General features: G+C 52.0%; 1 protein-coding gene across 1 annotated transcript in view; it reads left to right on the top strand.

The window, feature by feature from the left end:
• The first annotated feature begins 1342 nt into the window (after positions 1-1342).
• Positions 1343-19057, top strand: part of LOC131278825 (disks large homolog 5-like) — a 91070-nt gene continuing 73355 nt past the window's right edge. Inside the window, 2 exon segments of the mRNA XM_058299296.2 lie at positions 1343-1357; positions 9431-9586. The gene's annotated coding sequence lies outside the window, so the exon portion shown is untranslated.

Consider the following 19057-nt stretch of genomic DNA (forward strand, 5'->3'; position numbering starts at 1 on the left):
CCCATCCATCAGGACCACGGTCCCCAACTGGACTCACTGGGGAAGCCACTGTTCTGGGCACTCACGGGAAACAAGTGGCCTTCGTGCTGAGTCGGAGCGTGGGGTGCGCCGTCCCCAGGTGGGACACGGCCAGGATCCACTGGGCGGCCGGAGGCCGGCCAGCCGGCTCTGTGCTGCGAGCCCCAGAACGGACCCTGTTTTTCTTGAAGACGTGGGAGGGAGCACAGAGCTGCAGGGAAGGTTCCTGGTGATTTTACAGTGACTGGAATCAAGAGCCTTAATTGATACTTGGGCTGGGCCTGGGCCTGGGAGGGCAGCCCTGGGCAGGAGTCTTCACGGCCAGTTCTTCATCTTGACCCTTGAAATGCAAACAGAGGGCACCATCGTCTCAAAGGCAGCGGAGGCTTTTGGAGACTGGGATGTTTCAGTTTAAGTTACTCTTTTTCAGTTAAATTGAGGGATCGCTCCTTAACTGCCCCCACCCCTAGCAGCCCCAAACCCACTCCCAAAACACGTGACGTGTTGCACACACCATCCACCTCAAAGGAGCTCCATAATCGACGTGGTTTGATTAGGTTTAATGCGTAAAGCTAGAGAGGAGTATGTATTATAACAGGGGTTGGGACAGTCTCTCAGAGGCCCTTGCCTCGGATTTCCATTTGCTCGACGTGCGGTGACTGTGTTAAGGCAGATTTGGGCGCGTACCTGTCTATCTTTTGAGACCATTTTAAGAGGCTTAAATGGATGACCTTAGAATGAAAAAGTGGCTGACCCTTAAAAGTGGTTCCAGAAGAATCAATGGCATTACCAAAAACGGTCCAAAAGCTCTGCCTGATGAAATAGTAATACTGTTTTTAGCCACCATCGTCTCTAACCCTATTCCTGTAGATTGCCTATCGGACTTCTGGTCATCAGTGTCTTATTGCCCTTCCTCTCACCTTGAAACAACTTTTATTTTTTTTTGCACTCACTTTCCCATCATTTCCCTCTCCCAGACCTCTCAGTCCCATGGAGGGAAGTCTCTCTACTACAGATGGGACTGGCCGGTGGGGCGCTGGGAGAGGAGGGCGCTGCTGACCCTCGCCCAGGAGCAGCCGAGCTGGCAGACTCCTACTGCATTTTCCTGCCTGAAACCCATTTGGATCTCCCTGTGCTTCGTGTTTGCTTTGCTCTCTGGTGCCCACCTCACCCTCCTCTCTCCTCTTTGATGCTGTCACTGAAGACTGAGAAGCTTGGAAAGTGCAAGAACAGTTCGTAGACTCAGAATGTTTGCCCCAGAGGAAAACTTGCATGTTTGCACAAAGCCACGCCTGATGGTTTCCATTTAAGTGAGGAAGCAGGCCGCCGGCAGGCTGTGGTAAGTATGAAAGTTGGGGCTCTGTCGGGCTGGACGCCGATGGTCTGTCTACCACCAGATCTGGATTTTTCAGATGAAAGTGGCCAGTCGGCCATGGGTGGCTGCCTCCACTGCTGCTGCTGTTTCAAGCACTTTGGAGCCTGCCGGTCTGCCCCTCAGGTCTCCTCTTTGCTTTTCTGAAATGTCCTTGTAAAAATAGATATTTTCTGGAGATGGCTTGGCTGGGCTCACTGGCTGTGTCAGTCTTTCTTCTGCCCCATGAGCTCCTTATCTCATCTTTGCTGATGGTACACTGGCAAGGGCTGCCTGTATTTTTTTTCCCTCTGTTTTCTTCTGAAGATTCTTTTAAAAGATATCCCTTTTAATCATTTACTTGCCTATGGGAAGGAGATTCTATAGAATCCCATAATCTTGTTAACTTTTTCTTAAATTTTTATTGCCAGAGCAATGCAATGTTCATTTAAAAAAGAGAAGACAGAAAAATATTCCAGAAATATACATGGTAGAAAGCCTGGGGTTCCTTCAGTTATTTGCCGGGGGTTCCAGAATGGGGAAGGCAGAGCAGTCTACGTGCTGTGGGCAGGAGGTGCCGTTGAGGATGGCGGGGAGGAGGCGTTAGGCCTTAGTGGCATTTAAGGGTGCTGGGCTCTGGAGGTGGATACATCTTGTTTCAAGTCTACCTGAAGGTCTCTGAACCTCAGGTTTGTGTCTGTAAAAAGGGTACTCTCAATATTTCCTGTGCCGGAGTGCTGGGAGTTTTAAGTAAGTTAATGATTTTCATGGCTAGAGTCTCCTGCTCTCACTGTGGGCAAAGTCTGGATTGGTTTTCATCGGATACAGGGCCCGAGTTGTGGCATGGGTGGCCTCTGAGGGTGGTCTTGGGGGACCCAGGGGCAGTGTAGGGTTTTAGGAGGCCCTGAGGTCATGGGTAGCTGTGGGGCATGTGCAGCCAGGACGGGGACTCCCAAACTGGGTGGCCCATCAGCATCGCCTGGAGAGCACCTTCAGAAGCCGGATTCCCGGGCTGCACTCCTGGATGTGCTGATTCTTGGATGTAGGAAAGGGCCCCGGACTTGGCATTTTCAAAGAGCAGTTGGATGATTCTGATGAGGGGCCAGGTTTGGGGGCTGATGGCCAGAAGCCAAACTGACTGACTGTCCCTCCCCCTCGAGTCCCACAGCAGGCAGAGAAAGCTTAGTGAGGACGCCCTCGGGCTGCTTTGGGCCACGCTGCACAGCTGCTTTAACTGCAGGTGCTGGCGTCTTCTGCCTTCAGCCCCTTCCGGCAGAATTGTAGGTTGGCTTGTGGACTGGGAGTTCTTGGTGCTGTCACCACCTTTGCTGTGTGACCTAGCTTAAGTTGTCCTCCTCTGGACATCTGTGAAATGTCAGGGATATGGACCTCCTTAAGCTCTAAGGAGGCTGAAGTTTAAAAGAAAGCCTGGGGAGGCAGACTTGGCCCAGTGGATGGGGCATCTGCCTACCACATGGGAGGTCTGGCCTCCTTGACCCATGTGGAGCTGGCCCATGTGCAGTGCTGATGCACACAAGGAGTGCCCTGCCATGCAGGGGTGTCCCCCACATAGGGGAGCCCCATGTGCAGGGAGTGCACCCCATAGGGAGAGCCGCCCAGTGCGACAGAAAGTGCAGCCTGCCCAGGAATGGCGTCACACACAAGGGAGAGCTGACTCAGCAAGATGATGCAACAAAAAGAGACAGATTCCGGGTGCTGCTGATAAGGATAGAAGCAGTCACAGAAGAGCACACAGTGAATGGACACAGAGAGCAGACAACTGGGGATGGGAGTGGCAGGGAGAAATGAATAAAAAATAAATCTTTAAAAAAAAAAAAAGAAAGCCTGGATCCAAACTTCCTCTGCACTCCTTACTGAGCTGGTGCAGTAGCTAGAGAGAGCAAGCACAGTGATCCAGCAGTGAGCCAGGCAGGGCATCTGCACTCGGTATAGTGGGGGGGGTGGGGAAAAAGGAAGCTCACATCTTTGGGGTTGGTGCATTTTGCTGTCATTTGGTGTACTCCTTGGTTTTGGGGGGATAAGAAATTTTGGTTTATGCCCTATGCACAAAATAGTGAAATATTTTCTCTTTTTACTCAAATCAACGTTTTCTCTTGAGGGAGGCCAGTGTGAAGGATAACCCACATCCTTTTGTACATGTGAAACACTTCTCTGATCTCCTCCCCCATTTCCTGTGGTTGACTTGTGGCAATTGAGAGACTGCAGTGCGTGCCCAGATTTTGCCTTGGGGAGGGGCTCCTCTCTGCAGCTCAGACAAGAGTGATAGTGGGTCTGTTTTCTGAGCATTGGAGTGAATATAAAATTGCAGTCAAGTTGAAGGTAAATGTGAGTGCTTGGACTCACGGAAATGTAGCTGTAAACCGGAACACGACAGAGAGCTTTGTTCCTGGATTTGACCGAGGAGAATACTCGTGGTGGTTCATCTTTCTTTGGTGCGGGGAGGACCCGGCCAGCAGGTTACCCGCATGAACACTGCCTCATTGAGTGGGCTGGTGCCATGGGTCTGCAGGCCAGAGTCCACTCTAGGAACTCCTCAGCCCTGCTTTTGGTGTACATTTCATATGGAAGTGGGTTTCTGCATGTGCGTGTGTGCAGCTGTCCTTTTTGGAAAACGTGACAGATGCCCGTGGTTTCGGGAGCGGACCCTCTCTAGTATCCTAAGACTCCTCTTGGGTTGGAAAGCCATCTGCCTTAGGCCTCCCGGAAAGACCCAGGGGCCTTAAAGAAAGACTAGATGGAGGAGGAGAATGGTCCTTTCAGTTTTCCCTGAAGGCTCTTCCAATCCCAGCCACTTCAAGAATGTTAGAGAAGCAGATTGGGTTTTGGAGTTTAATGCACGTCAGCAGTTGGTATTAGTAAGCCTGCTAAGAAGTAAGCCCTGTGAAGTGGAGCTCTGGGAGGCATATCTGCTCTTCGAACCCCCCGTGGTGGGCCCAGGAGCTTCCTCTTCTGGCCCAGAGCAGACCTCAGGAATGAATCCATCCACTGGGGGCCCCTTCCCCGCAGGGCCTCAGTGTGGCCTCCTGCTCTGTATTTACTGCTGCTGCCTGGCCCCCAAACGACCAAATCAAAGACTTGGTTTCCTTTCTTTTCACATCCACCCTCCACATTCCCCGTGGCAGGCCAGTGCCTCCTTCCCCCTGTGGAACACCGCTCCTGCCTCCCTGAGTGTCCAATTTGTGTCTCCTTTGTGTCTTTTCCAGAAAGCCTTCTTGCTTCTCCTGTCCTCATAGGTGATATTTCCCAGGTTCTGCCCTGTGTATGCCTAGAACCGCACTTCTCTCACGAGTGTTTCCTAAGTCCTGGAGCAGGCCCTTCCCTCCCTCCCCCTCCTCCATTCCTCCCCTCCCCTCCCACTTCTCCCCTCCACACTCTTTATCCAAGGACTTCACGTGGTCAGGCCATGGCTCTGGGCTTGCCACTCACCCTGCAGGCTCCCTGGGATGACCCCCAAATAGGCTGTGCTGGCTGGGGACGCCCTCCCCGGCCCAGCCTCCAGTTCCTGCGTCAGCTGACCGCCCTCGTGGAGGCGTTCTTCAGCGCCTGCCACCTGGCGTGTCTCACACTCTCTCCTCTTGCCTAGGTAGCTCTTCCCTTTTGGGTGCCCTGCCCCTATGAAGTGGACGCCCCAACCAGAAACCCCAGCACCCTCCTGTACTCCCCACCCAGTGTCTCCGTGACCTCACTCCCCCACCTCTGCACAATCTCTTGTGCCTTCCCTCCTCAACTCCCCCGAGACCGGGGATTCAGGGGAGCTCTTGCCAGAACATCCCAACTGTTCCCCTGTTCCTGTGGAAGCAGAGAGCAGTCTTTTCAGCTCCTGGCTGCTGGAGGTCACCCCTGCTGGCTCCGTCCTGTGCTCAAAAGCCTCTGGCATTCTTGAATTCCAAGACTGAGGAGCTGGGGCACTGGCCTGTAGGAAGCAAATTCACCGTAGGATTGTGCAAAACTGGGTGGGGCTTGAGGTACCCTCAGGGCTCAAGGATTTGGAATGAGCAGTAGGTAACAGAGAGAGAGAGGATGTAAAACTCTTGTTTTTGTGTTTATTTTCCTTCTTGTTTGTGTGTGTGTTTTAAATATGAGTAGAGGAAATGAGGAGTAGCTTCTGGAAGCAAATTGGCTAATGGTGAAAGTAGAGGAGCAAAGGGACTGGAAAAGGCACACAGTGCCCTCTGGGAGAGGGTGATACTCGGGACACCTGCACATGTTAGCTGTAACATTCGTCAGGAGTTCCTTTCCAGTCACAAAGCACTGTGGCATCTGTTATCACATTTCCTGGGCACAACCCCCCTGAAATGCAGATAAAGACTGTTTAAATCCAATGGATGTGTCATGATGATGAGAGGGAGTGTTGCTGGGGGGGGGAGAGGTGGGGTGAGGGGGTGGGGTTGAATGGGACCTCACATGTATATTTTTAATGTAATATTATTACAAAGTCAATAAAATAAAAATTAAAAAAAAAAAAGACTGTTTAGCCTCCGTGGAGAGATGAGGAAACTGACGCTCATGTCCGTGGTCCCCGGATTGGTAGGTGGCTAAGCCAGGGAGAGCCCAGGTGCATCTGTCCCCTGGCCTGTCCTGTCACCACTGTACAGTTACTTTGTGCCTCCCCCACCTGGTGCAGGGGTCCTGAAATGTTCAAATTCAGCAGGAATACTGTGGTAGGGGAGGGATTTGCCAGGCCTTGCTGCTCCTGGGGGCCCAGGCTTGGAGGACTTTTCAAGGTGCCCCACAAAGTCTACGAGGAAGGTGGCAAGGAACCGAGCAGCCCATCGCTGGCGTTGCCGGTATTGGGATAAGAAGGGTTGCTGATGAAGACACGACCTTTCCTTTGTATCTCCCCCTCCTCCACCTTTGTGGACTGAAATCACCCATGAGTGACCTTTTGGCACCTCCTTGAATGAACCCTGACCTTTGACTGCACCTGGCGTGTCATGTCCTGCCCCCACCTTCCAGCTCAGGCCTTGGGACTTGAGCTGTTCCCAGGGTCTCCATTCCCTCCAGCTGCTCCCTGGCTTCCCCTGAACTGAGATGAATGGAAAATGACCACTTGGAGGGGTGGTGTGGCATTAAGGAGACAGTGGGGAGAGTCACCTTTTGCAGTTTTTAAAATAAAATGTATTTAAGTATATCATTTATATATGAACACACATAAACCATAAATGCACAGTAGCATTTGTGAATTGACAAAACAAACATGCATGTCCTCATACAAGGCTCCTTTGCATCTCCTCACCCCCAGCACTTTGCATTGCTGTGAAACATTCGTTATAGACTGTGAAAGAGCATCGTCAAAATATTACTGCTAATATAGCCCCTATCTTACACTTGGTATATTTTCCCTCCATCCTAATCAATTATCAACACCCTGTATTAATATTATATTTGTTAATCATTCAGGAGAAAATGTTCTCATATTTGTCCTGTTAATCAAGGTCTGTCATCTACCACAGAATTCACTGTGTGATACAGTCCCATACTCTGTACAGTCCATTCAAAGTGCACACTCAGTGGCTCTCGTTTTCATCAGAACTGTGCTGTCACCACTTCAGTCAATTTTAGAACATTTTCATTACTCCAAAAGGAAAAATCTCATAGCCTCTTATCTCCCCCTATTGTGTCCCTTAGTATTGAAATATCTTCTTGCCGTTGCTGCAAAATATTATATTACTGTTAACTATTGTCCACAAATTACATTAGTTGTAATTTTCCAGCATTTCACCATATTCTTAGCACTATATAAAAGAAGAGCATTTTTATATTTATGCTGTCAAACACAATCTTCATCTACCACTGAAATCACTGTTATACATGCCCTGGATTACTGTCTGGTTTCTATTCAATTGGCATTTACTTCCACATAGTACCCCTTTCAGCCCCAATCACATTTATAAATCAGCCGTGGTAGTTAAACTCTCTGTTAAGTGTTGCCATCAATTCTGTTCATTTTAATAATGCTGCATACATTAAGCATCAGCTCCCATTCTAAACCCATCTTCTGTTTCCTATAACCCATACTCTAGAGTTCACCTCTATGAGTTTACTCATTGTATTTAGTTCATGTTAGTGAGACCATGCAATATTGGTCCTTTTGTGTCTGGCTTATTTCACTCAACTTAACATCCTCTAGGTTCATGCATGTTGCCATATGCATCCCAACTTTGTTTCTTCCTACAGCTGAATAGTATTCCATTGTATGTATATACACATTTTGTTTATTCATTCACTGCTTGATGGACACTCAGTTTGTTTCCATATTTAAACAATTGTGAATAATGCTGCTCTGAACATAGGTGTACAAATGTCAGTTTGTGTCCTTGCTTTCAGTTCTTCTGAATATCCTCCTAGTAACAAGATTGCTGGATCATATGGCAGCTCTATATTCACCTTCTTGAGGTACCACCAAACCGTCTTCCACAGAGGCCTCTTGCACTTCTTTTGCCTTCTAGTCCAGGCACTGGTGTCATGAACAGGTTCTCGAAACCCCATTGGCCCATTCCATTGCCTGCTGCCTTCTAACCCAGAGATATTTCTCTAGCTTGTTTCAGAGATTGGACTGGTCTTTCCTGGGTGGCCCTGGAGAAGTTGATGGTGGGATGAGTGACAGGGTCAAGCAGTGGGGACCAAAGCCAGGACCAGAGGAGAAGGCTTGCGGCTGAGGATGTGCAGCAGGGAGTCAGAAACCCATTTCTCCTGCTTCTTCCTTCCTTCCCACTGTTGGAAAGGATAACCTTGGCTGCAGAGTTGAAAGATGGCCCCCAGGCCACTTCCTGGCAGCACCCCCCTTGTCAGTGATCCAGCAGTTGGTAGCTCTCAGGTGCTCTCCTGAGTGTCCTCATGGAGCAGGGGGATGGCTGCTCTCGTCCTGTGCTGTCCACTGGGGCAGGGGACTGGTGAGTTAGGATAGGGTCAGTGGATGGGTCATGTTTGAATCTGGACTCACTTACTAGCTTTGTGGCCATGGGGCAAGTTGTTTATTCCCCCTGAGCCTACATTTCACCATCTAGAAGATTTGCTGATAATAGTATGTGTCTGGTAGGATTCACTGAAATTATCCATATAAATAGTGCCTTTTCTGCAATAAGTACTCAGTGTTAGCAGCTACTAGGAGTTGGGAGTGTAACTTCAAGCCTTGAGCCATAACATGTAAGATGCCCAGTGTACCTTGTAGGCTCTCCCTAAAGAGGTCTCTGATTCACCTCCACCAGTCTCCTTGCTATGCAAATTCAGGAGATAGGTGGAGTGCAGGTACAGTTTGGGTCAGGAGTGAGTGGCTTATCTTTCGCACCTTCGCTATTAAGCAGCCTGGGCATAGCAGGTCACTCTAAGCATCAAGAGTACATGCTGTTGTGTTCAGTGTCTTTACTTGGACTTGTGACTTTCCTCCTACGCCACTGTCCACTCCTCCTCTGTCGTCTTTGTTGGTTCCTCTTATCCCCCACCCTCAAATGTTGAGGCTTTGGTCCTTGGACCTCTCCTCTATCCTCCTCTATCCTCCTTAGGTGATCCCATCAACTCTTGTTGCCTTTTTCTTTCTTTTTTTCACTCTTTTTTTTTCAATTAAAGCAGTTATAGGTTTACAGAAGAATCATGCACAAAGTTCCAAGTTTCCATATAATCATGCCTGTCCCTCTCATTAATATTTTGCATGAGTGTGGTACCTTTGTTACAACTGGTAAATCAATATTATTACAATGCTACTGTTAATTATAGTCCATGGTTTACATTAGGGTTCACTCTTTGTGCTATACAGTTCTTTTATTTATTTATTTATTTATTTACTCTGTTAACATACACACAACCTAAATTCCCCATTTTAATCACTTTCATATACTAAGCGTATTCTGACATAATTCCCAGCTTATTTCTCTGATGCTCACCCCTCCCCTGAACTTCAGACTGGTCCATCCCAGGGCCTCCCTCGTGGCTCCGCTCGTGAGTCTGTAGACATCTCAGACGCAGCCTGGCCACACGCTAGCGCCTTGTTTTTGCCCCTCCTGCCTGTTCTCTGACAGGTTTCCCCATTTATTCCCCGTCCAGAATATCCCTGCCCACCAGCCACTTTGCTCCAGCTCACTCCTGCCAGCCTGGTCTGAGCACCAGTGTCGCTCTCCTGGATGCTGCAGTTGCTCCCTAACTGGTTTCCACCTGCCCGACCTGTGGACGGTGTTCAGCGCAGTGTCTGGTGATCTTAAGGTAATGTAAGGCAGACTGTGTCTGTCTTCCACTCAGGACCTTCCCAAGGTTTCCCATCTCATTTGGGATAAAACCCAGTATCCTCCCTGGGGTGGACAGGCCCTGCAGGAGCCAGCTTCTGCTGCCCCTCTCACTTCTGCACTCCACCCAGATCTACCGGCCTCCTTGCTGTTTCTGGAACTCATCAAGCACAGTCTTGCCCCAGACTTTGCACTTGCTTTCCCTCTGCCTGAAAGGACATTTCTCCAGCATTCTGCATTTTCTTTTTTCCCCTTAAGATTTATTTATTTATTTCTATACCCCGCCCCCCTTCATTGTTTTGTGCTTGCATTTGCTTTCTGTGTCCATTCACTGTGTGTTCTTCTGTGTCTGCTTGTCTTCTCTTTAGATGGCACTGGGAACCGATCCAGGGACCTTCTGCAGTGAGAGAGAGGTGCTCTGTCTCTTGTGCCACCTCAGCTCCCTGGTCTGTGCATCTCTTACTGTCTCTTCTCTGTCTCTCTTTTTGTTGTGTCATCTTGCTGCACCAGCCCCCCACATGGGCCAGCACTCCACTCAGGCGAGCTCACCTTCACCGGGAGGACCTGGGACTCGAACCCTGGACCTTCTGTTTGATAGACGGAACCCAATCACTTTAGCCACATCTGCTTCCTACTCCGCATTTTCCTAAGGTCTCTGCTTAAATGTGGCTTTCTTAGAGCGGCTTCCCTGACCCTTGGACAAAACAGCCACCTCTCCTCCCTACAGCAGGCACCCTGCTGCATTTTTCTCCATAGCAATTATCACCTGATACAGTTTATATTTGTTGATTGGTTTACTTTGCTGACCACCCGCCTCCCGCCAACGTGAGCTCCATGAGGGCGGAGACTTTGTCCGTCTTGTTCTTTGCTGCATCCCGAGTACCTGGAATGGTGTTCAGTGAGCATCTGGTCAATACTCGGGGGCATCTGAGTCCCGGGGGCAGTGTCCTGTCCAGAGCACGGGCACTTCTTCTGGTGCCTCCGGCTCCTTGCCTGAGGCCACGTGCACATGGCTGTGAGGACTGGGTGAGAAAGCAGATGCAGGGCCTGGTGCGATGCCAAGCTCATGGTGGACACCCGTATTTGTTCTGATGGAATGGTGGAATTGGGAGCTCAAGAGGGGAGAAGGGGGATGGCTGGGAATTGGCCACGGCTGGCGGAATGGTGGCAGGGGTGCGGGGGCCCCCTTTCCCTAAAGGAGAAGAAAGCAGAGGCACAGGGCTGCACTCAGACATCGAGAGGCTGGTGTGCAGCGGGGGGGACACCCATTTGGAGGAGAGCCGTCAGGTCCTGGGGGTGGGGTAATAGGAGGCACCTCAGGGGCTCAAGCAGCTTGAGCCATAAAGCTGCCCCATGTTCTAGGGAAGGCTGGTGGTCATCTGCCAAGACTAGCTAGTAGCAGCTCACAGTCTACACCGCAGAGGCGAGGCTGTGCCCTGCCATACCTAGGTGGCCAGGAGAGCCAGGTTACCGGGGAGAGGCAGGCTTTATGGCCCTTTTGCCTCGTGCCCAATCTAAGGCTCTTCCTGTCTCTCCTTGTTGCGGCATAACTGAGTCCCCAGAGCCCACCGCTCTCCTTCCTTTTGTACAGATGAGGAAACAGCCAGAACGCTGAAGCACCTTGCCCCAGTTGCACAGCTGGAAGGTGGCGGGTTTGAGCTGGGCCATCTGGCCCCGGAGCCTGTGCCTGTGCCCGAGGTGGTTGGTGTGCTCTGTGGGGGACGCGGGGCGGTGCAGTGTGCGAGGGAGGCAGCTGCCTCTTCTGTGTCTTGCTGAGAAGGGGACATGGAGCACTGCTGGGGCGCTGGAGCTGGAGGGAGCCAGTGCTGTGCCTTTCCAGGAGTTGCTTCCTGCCCGCGTGTCCTCTCATGCTCTCAGAGGTTTATTCCAGGGCAGAGGCAGTGGCTGCTCAGGCTCCCTGTGCCCTCTCGGTTTTGTCCTCATGCCGGGGACACTCGCTGTGTGGAGCAGGCAGAGAAGAGGGGAGCTTGCTGCTGCTGTTGCTGCAGATGCTGTGGCTGGTGCCTCTGTGCCCACCTCTGGGGTGCAGGTCAGGCTGGGCCGCATCCGTTGATCATGACCGTGTGCCCTGATGATCCTTGCATGGTGGTGGGGGCTCCTGGAGCTGGTCCCAGTCCATCCTCCACCCTCTGGGGTGTGCGCTGTGGCCCAGCTCCCCAGACCCTGCTGAGGGCCCTCCTGCTGGGCCTCCTGGGTGGCACACTGTCTCGTGGCTGGCCAGATGACAGCAGGAAGCAGGACTTGTGTTCAGTGATGGAGAGGCAGGATGGAGAGGTGTTCTCACCTCAGGCCCTGGGGCCAAGTTGAAGGTCTTGGAAACCTCCCCCCCCCTCACCCCCCTGCCCGGTTCCCTTCTCCCTCTCCTGCCTCCATCCCGAGGCTCTAAAAAGGAGAGGAACCAAGGAAGGTGACTTTCATCAGACATAGGCCTTTCCAAAAACCTCCAGGAACCTTTGCTTAGCTGACAAGGGAAAGCAAGCTTCCTGACTGCTATTTTTTTTCTTCCAAAATTCAAGACTTCCATCTTTCCTTCTTCATATGCCAGAAAAAAAAAGAAACAAAAGTTAGTGAGAGAAGGCCTTTATTTTAATAGTGTCAAATGATTACTTATGGCTGTGTATGCTTTGCTTTCCCTCTGTTTTCTTATTTTTGCCTTCTGAGCAGGTAAGGGGGCAAAATTGACAGCTGAGAGTTTCTCAGAATCTGCTCGTTCAGCCTGTTACTTTATAGGTGGTCCCCAGAGTTGTGGGAGAAGGGTTTAAACTATGAGCTTGGAGCCCAGCAGGCGTGCTTCCTGGTCGTGCTGCCCCCTGCAGATTTTCTGTGCACGCTCTCAGCTTTAACTCTCCGGTTACCTGGGAAATGGATACTCCCATTCACCCTTGAAAGACAGACTGCTGTCCTTACAATGACTCGAAAAGGGGGAAATGAGCATCATTACTCGGGTACGTCAGCAGTTTGATTATTTTTTCTTTAAAGATTTATTTTATTTATTTATTTCTCTACCCACCCCCTAACCTCCAGTGGTTTCTACGTCGCTGTCTGCTCTCTGTGTCTGTTCGTTGAGTGCTCGTGTTCTTTTTAGGAGGCACCAGGAAATGAACCCGGGACCTCCCTTGTGGGAGGGAGGTGCCCAATTGGTTGAACCACATCTTCTCCCTGAATATTCTTGTTTAAAACTTTGTCAAGGACACTGCAGCTGCATCTCAGCTGGGGAAAACCAATTTTAGGTCTTTAACTTATGAACCTGATACTTTGAAAGGTGCCCGGTTGGGTGAATCTTTGTCTGACCCAGAGGTAGCCAGGGTCCTCTGTTACCCACTTCTTCGGGGCATGTCAGGAGAACAGTGTTTCCCCCCCACCCAAGGTGGGCACGTGCATGTGCAGTGCAGCCGCTCGCGGGGCCTCAGTCCCCCATCCCTCGGTCCCCCATCCCTCGGTCACCTCTCCTGGAATGCTGGGGGCTGGCAGCCTTCAAGTCTGGGTCTCGGGGCCCGCAGCCTTGACTGAGCTGTTACAGTGCGGGAGTCTGAGGCCCCCAGGGGAGCCGCAGGGCCCTGGGCACAGGCCTGCAGGGAGGCTTCTTAGCAGCTGAAGGCGCCCTCCCAGCACCTCGGGGACCTCGGAAGCAGAAAGGGGGCTCTGTACCGGGTGATGAGCGGACAGCTCCCCCTCCCACCGCCTTATCTCTGCAGCACTGAGTTGAGTGATTCTCCAGGGAGGGCTGACCCCCCTCCCCTTTTCAGTCTCATTTCTTGCTCAGCTCAGAATGCCTTAGAGGGGGGAGGAGGGCGGGGAGGCAACAAGGACCCCCGCCCCTGGAGCATCTATTCTGGGCGGCCCTGGGCCTGGAGGCTTCTCACTTGCACAGGGTGCAGGTTCTGCTGCTTGTCTGGCTTCAAGCTGATCTGGCTTCTCTTGTACTTATCCAAGTCCACCAGCCCCCAGGGACCACTCACTCCAGACCCCTTCCTCCAGGAAGTCCTCCCTGACTGCATTTGCATTTCTAGAGCCAGGCAGAAGTACTGTATACAGGGGCTAAGAGCACAGGCACTGGGGCCAGATTGCCTGGCTTTGTTTCCTTGTTGTCCCCTTATTAGCTGTACCATGACCCTTATTAAGCAAGTGGCTCCATTTTTCTAACCCTTAGTTTCCCCCTTTGTAAAATGATGATCATGATAACCACAGGATTGTTAGGGGAATGAAATGAGACAGTGCATGTGACGTGCTCAGCTCAGTCCTGGCACTTAGTGGTCTCCTTTGAAGATAAAAACAGGAGCATACCCTTGGACTGCTGTCCATGCCAGCTGCTGTGTCAGGCGCCTTTTATTTATTAACTCAGATGACCTCACAACATCTCCATGAGGTAAGTCCTGCTATGATCCCATTTTACAGATAAGCAAATGGTGGGCACAGAGAGGCTAAGTCACTTTACCTGAGGGCACACAGCTGGTAAATGGCAGAGTTGAGAGGTGACCTCAGGCAGGCTGGCTCTGGCATCCATGTTCTCATCACGGCAGTGTGCTGCCTCGGTTTACGGACCCAGAGAGGGGCAGGGATTTCCGTAGAGTCTCACAGCAGGCGAGTAGCCCCCAAGGCTTCTGGGCCCCGGGCTTGTCTTCTACTGAAACCTAGCCCGGTGCCTCTCAGGGCTCAGGGCGTGTGTCGGGATCCTGACCGACACCCATGAGTGTGGGGTGGTGGGTCCCTCAGGGTGTGATCTGGAGGTGGGCAAAGGGGGGGCCTGGGAGTGCACGGGCAGCACCCCCTGCTCTGCCTTCAGGGAGCCCAGAGCCCCCGGGAGCACCGCTTCCCCTGTCCCGAGGTGCTGGGGAGGGGGACGGAGTGGGCGGGGTCCCGCGGCCAGTGAGCCTTTCCTTGGAAGGCTGGGAAGGCAGAACGGGAAGAGCTCCGCCTGGTGTTCAAGGCTGAGGCGGACGAGTCCCGGGTGAAGGGCTTCATTGCCGGGTGGAAGAAGAGTGTGTCGTGGTCGTCGTGGTGTGTCGTCCGTCACCCCCCACCTTTGCAAGCTGCAGGTGAATGAAGGGTTGCATAGAGGGCACCCCCAACTCTCTTGGGCCCTGCAGGCTCGGGCCCTAGGGCTGGGGTGTTCTCTTTTTTCGCTCGGATGATTTTACTGGAAGTGCTTTTGAAGTGGTCCCTGTGACCTGAGGGCCTGAGTCACAGAGTAAACAGAATTCGCAGAGGCCAGGCCGGGCCTTGGGAAGGATGCAGACACTGCCCAGGGGCCAGGCCTGTAGTCCTGGGGGTCCCCAGACCCAGTCGGCCTCCCCCCCAGGGCTCTGCCACCACTCGCACTGGCACCCCATCTGCCCATCTCCTGCAAGTGCGAGGGCCCCTGTCCAGACCACATCTCCTGGGAGCCTGTTAGAAGTGCAGACCCTCAGGCCCCACCCCCATTGGAGTGGGAAACTGTCCTTTGACGAGGTCCCGGGATAAGTCCTCTGATGGCAAACTTGCAGATCTATCACTCTGACCCACTGAAGCGTGGCCTCAGCCTTTTCTTTTCTGGAAATGCTTCCAGATCGCTCTCATCCTACTGATTTCTCTGGGTCCCCTGGGGACTTCTGCACAGGCTTGGGCTTGGGGCGCTGCAGGAGCCTCTGAGCCTCCTGAACCCGTCCGGGCTCTGTGGGGGGGTGGGGGACGGGAGGGGGCTGCTTCTGCTTCCTGGTTAGCCCGGGCCTCTCCGTGCGCTGGGGAGTGCTCATCATCTCCCGTTTCTCCCTGCGGCCCACGTCTGGAGCTGCCTCAGGTTATAGGGTGGGTTGGGGTGGAGACTGGACTGGGCAGTGGCGGACCCTGAGGGCCACTGGGCAGGGAAGCGTGGGAGTGGACGGGACTCGCATCGGCCTCCGGATTTGATTGTGAAATTCCCGGGACACCAGCCTGGAAGGACGCGGCGTGACTCCAGGAGGGTCTGTCTTTGCCTGTTCCCGACAGCCCTGACCACACAGGCTTTTAAGACAACAATAGGGGCAGAGACAAGGTGTGACCAAGACAACAGCGTCTTCGGGCTCCCCCCACCCTCATGACGTCCGAGGCGCTGAGAACATTGTAAAATCTGGGCTCTTTCCAATTACAATCGCTCCTGCCCCCCGCCCCCGGCTCCTAGGAGCCCTGCCAGCTGACTTGGGGGGGGAGGTGATGCCCAGAGATGCAGAGAGATGTCACCCTTCCCCGGGTCAGGACTGGGGGACCGGGCAGAGGGACAGAACATGTCGGGGTTGGCCGGGGGACTCCCCCCGCCAAGGGAGGCGGCATCTGCCATGTTAATTAACAGTGGAATGCACCATGGGGGGGTGAACAGGAGGGCACCTGAGTGGAAGGTGGGGCGCTGTTGATGCCAACCTTGAAAATGAGTGGAGAGCAGGCCGCAGCGTCACAAGGAGGATTGGGCATAGCAGAGGCCTCCGAGCAGAATGTTTGCGCCCATCTGTGCCGGCTTTTCTTAGGAGGCGTTTTACCGAAAAAAAAAAAAAAAAAAGCCACCCAGCTAGCCTCCCTTACTCCCATTAAAAGAAAAAACTGGGGAGCAGATGTGGCTCAGTGGTTGAGTGCCTGCTTCCCATGCAGGAGTTCCAAGGTTCAATCCCCAGTACTGCTTAAGAAGTAAAAATTTAAAAATGGCGATTGAGTTTAGGAGATAGACCTTGCATTGGGTTCTTGATCTTGAAAGATACCAGTGGATTTGCCTAACATGAAATTTGACTTGGTTTCACAGATCTGTAAGCAACAATTAATATTTATGGAATGGGAAGAGAGAGACTTTGGAAAACATCATGTTGCGCATTGTTTTGCTGAGACCAAAATGTGGAGGTGTGAATGGGCAGGAAAGCTGTAGCGGGTGGGTTGACTTTAAATGTGGGAGGCTGAGCCTTGAATACGGTTTTGTTTTGTTTTTTGAGGTCCTGGGGCTAGGGACTGAGCCCAGGACCTCGTCTGTGGGAAGAGGGTGCTCAGCCACCGAGCCACATCCCATCCCCTGAGTTGGTTTTTCGTTTGGTTGCTGTTTTTAGGAGGCACTGGAAGCGAATCCGGGACCGCCCATGTGGAAGCAGGTGCTCGGCTGCTTGAGCCACGTCGGCTCCCCTCATTCAGTTTTCAGTGAGATCGTAGAAGTTCGGGATGGATCAGGGTTTTCTGGGTCCATCTCCCTTTGGAGCTGGACACATCCTGGGTGATAAGCACAAGCCCAGTGAGCGCCGGGCCTGCTGCGAACACGGGTGCCTGAGGGGATTTCACCCCAAGAAACTGGAGGCCCCTGGAGCAGGAAGCGTGTCGGTGCGTGTCCCAGCTTGTGGAGAGCTGCAGCTTCCTCCAGCATCAACCGCTGTTCCCAGTTCTGTTGCTGAAGGCCATATAGGATGCATTTAATCACTTCCGACAGTCCTGTTTGGATTAGAACACCTCCCTGTTCCCTTCCACCCAGTCTAAACACCCTCAGGTTCTTCAGAGCTTAAACCCAGAAAGTGTGCTAAAGAGGCTGCGGTCATTCCTGGCCACTGTCCTTGTTCTCCCCATTGCCCAAATCCTTCTTTTTCCTTGCTTTCTCTTTTTCCCTCCCCTTTCGTCTCTTTTTCTGATGGGCACACGTGCCCGCTCACCTGCACACCTTTATGTTCAGGTGCCCCTCCCACTCGGCTTACACGTGTGGTCTTTCCATTCCCCCCTTGGGGTCTCCTGCCCCCCTGTACAAGTCTTTGAGTCCCCCTGGCTATTTCTGCCCCATCTCCTCAGCATCTTCCTCCCCTTCTGAGGATGTCCAGGTGTAGGGTGGCTAGTCCAGAGTGGAGGTGGAAGAGAACCCCTTAAATCTGGCCTCCACGTTTCTGTTCCTGAGCCCAAGAATTTATTCCTTCTTGGCAGCTTTTTGTTACCAATACCCTAAGGCTTGTTCAAAGACTCCACTGCAAAAAGCCACCTCTGGCTTGCCCTCCCAGTGCCATGGTGCACAACTCTTCACTGCATAGTTCTTTTGATTCCAAGTATAAAACACTGCATTCCTCTCATCAGCCTATTTTATTTGATCCATAATCTCTGCATGTTGTGCTCCACCCCCAACTCCCAGTTAAGAATTGGAGTTGATTTTCCCTCCCTCTTAATTTTCTGTCACTGGCAGTCTTTTTTTTTTAAGATGTATTTTTATTTATTTCTCTCCCCCTCCCCCCCCAATCTGCTCTCTGTGTCCATTCACTGTGTGTTCTTCTGTGTCTCTTTTGTTGTGTCATCTTGTTGCATCAGCTCTCCGTGTGCATGGCACCAGTTCTGGGCAGGCTGCGCTTTTCTCATGTGGGGTGGCTCTCCTTGCAGGGTGCACTCCTTGTGTGTGGGGCTCCCTTATGGCATGGCACTCCTTGTGCACATCAGCACTGTGCATGGGCCAGCTCACCACACAGGTCAGGAGGCCCTGGGTTTGAACCCTGGACCTCCCATATGGTAGGCGGACGCTCTATCAGTTGAGCGAAATCTGCTTCCCACATTTGTAGTCTTGATAAGCAAAGCACACCATTTGTTTCTAAAATCATTAATAATTAGAGTCCCAGAAAACTGAAGTGACTTGCTGGGCCTGACTTAGCTTCTTTAGGTAGACTTGAGTTGTGGGTTCAGAAATGGGGATTCCAGATCCAAGGTTTGTTTTTCCCCCAGATGCCAGGAGGACAACATCTTGGCTTTGAAAATATCTGAATTCAAATTAATTGTGTCCAAAGATCAGGAGTTAACATTGTCAACCAAGACTTAAAAAAAGGAAAAAGGAAAGCCTGTGTTACTCCCTGGCTTTGGTGATGGTGTAATTGCTCATAAGTTTATGAGTAATGTTTAATCAGGAAGAAGACACTGACTAAATTATTAAGGACAGCTAGGACATAGCAGAACAAATAGTTCGGTTGATGCTTAATTGATGCCCTGCTGCCTCTGCCAGAATCACGTTGATAACAATCTGCAGGAAATCCCTGGGGCCTGTTGTACCCTGGCTAAGCCTTTCCCCAGATGTCCCAGCAGGAAGCCAGTGCAGTGACTCCCAGTTGCCACTCTGCCCTTGAGCTGCTCCCCTGAGCCAGAATGTTGCAGAGAGGTGCAGTGGAGGGCTAGGTGGACTGCCCCTTCTCTGCCCGGCTCTTTATTTTTATTTTCTTTTAAGATTTATTTTACTTATATATTTCTCCCCACCCCCCAACCCCATCATTTGCACTTGTTGTCTGCTCTGTGTCTTCTTTAGGAGGCACTGGGAACCGAACCCGGGACTTCCCATGTGGTAGGCGGGCACCCAGCCTCTTGAGCCACACCCGCTTCCCCCTGCCTGGCTCTTGGTTCCTGAGTTCTAGTCCCGGCGTTGGTCGTCATGGCCTGGTGTTGACTGAGGCCCAGTTGGTCTGGCAGTTCTGTCTGGGTGAGGCGAGCAGCTCCT

Source organism: Dasypus novemcinctus, chromosome 6, assembly GCF_030445035.2.
Source record: "Dasypus novemcinctus isolate mDasNov1 chromosome 6, mDasNov1.1.hap2, whole genome shotgun sequence".
Classification (NCBI taxonomy): domain Eukaryota; kingdom Metazoa; phylum Chordata; class Mammalia; order Cingulata; family Dasypodidae; genus Dasypus; species Dasypus novemcinctus.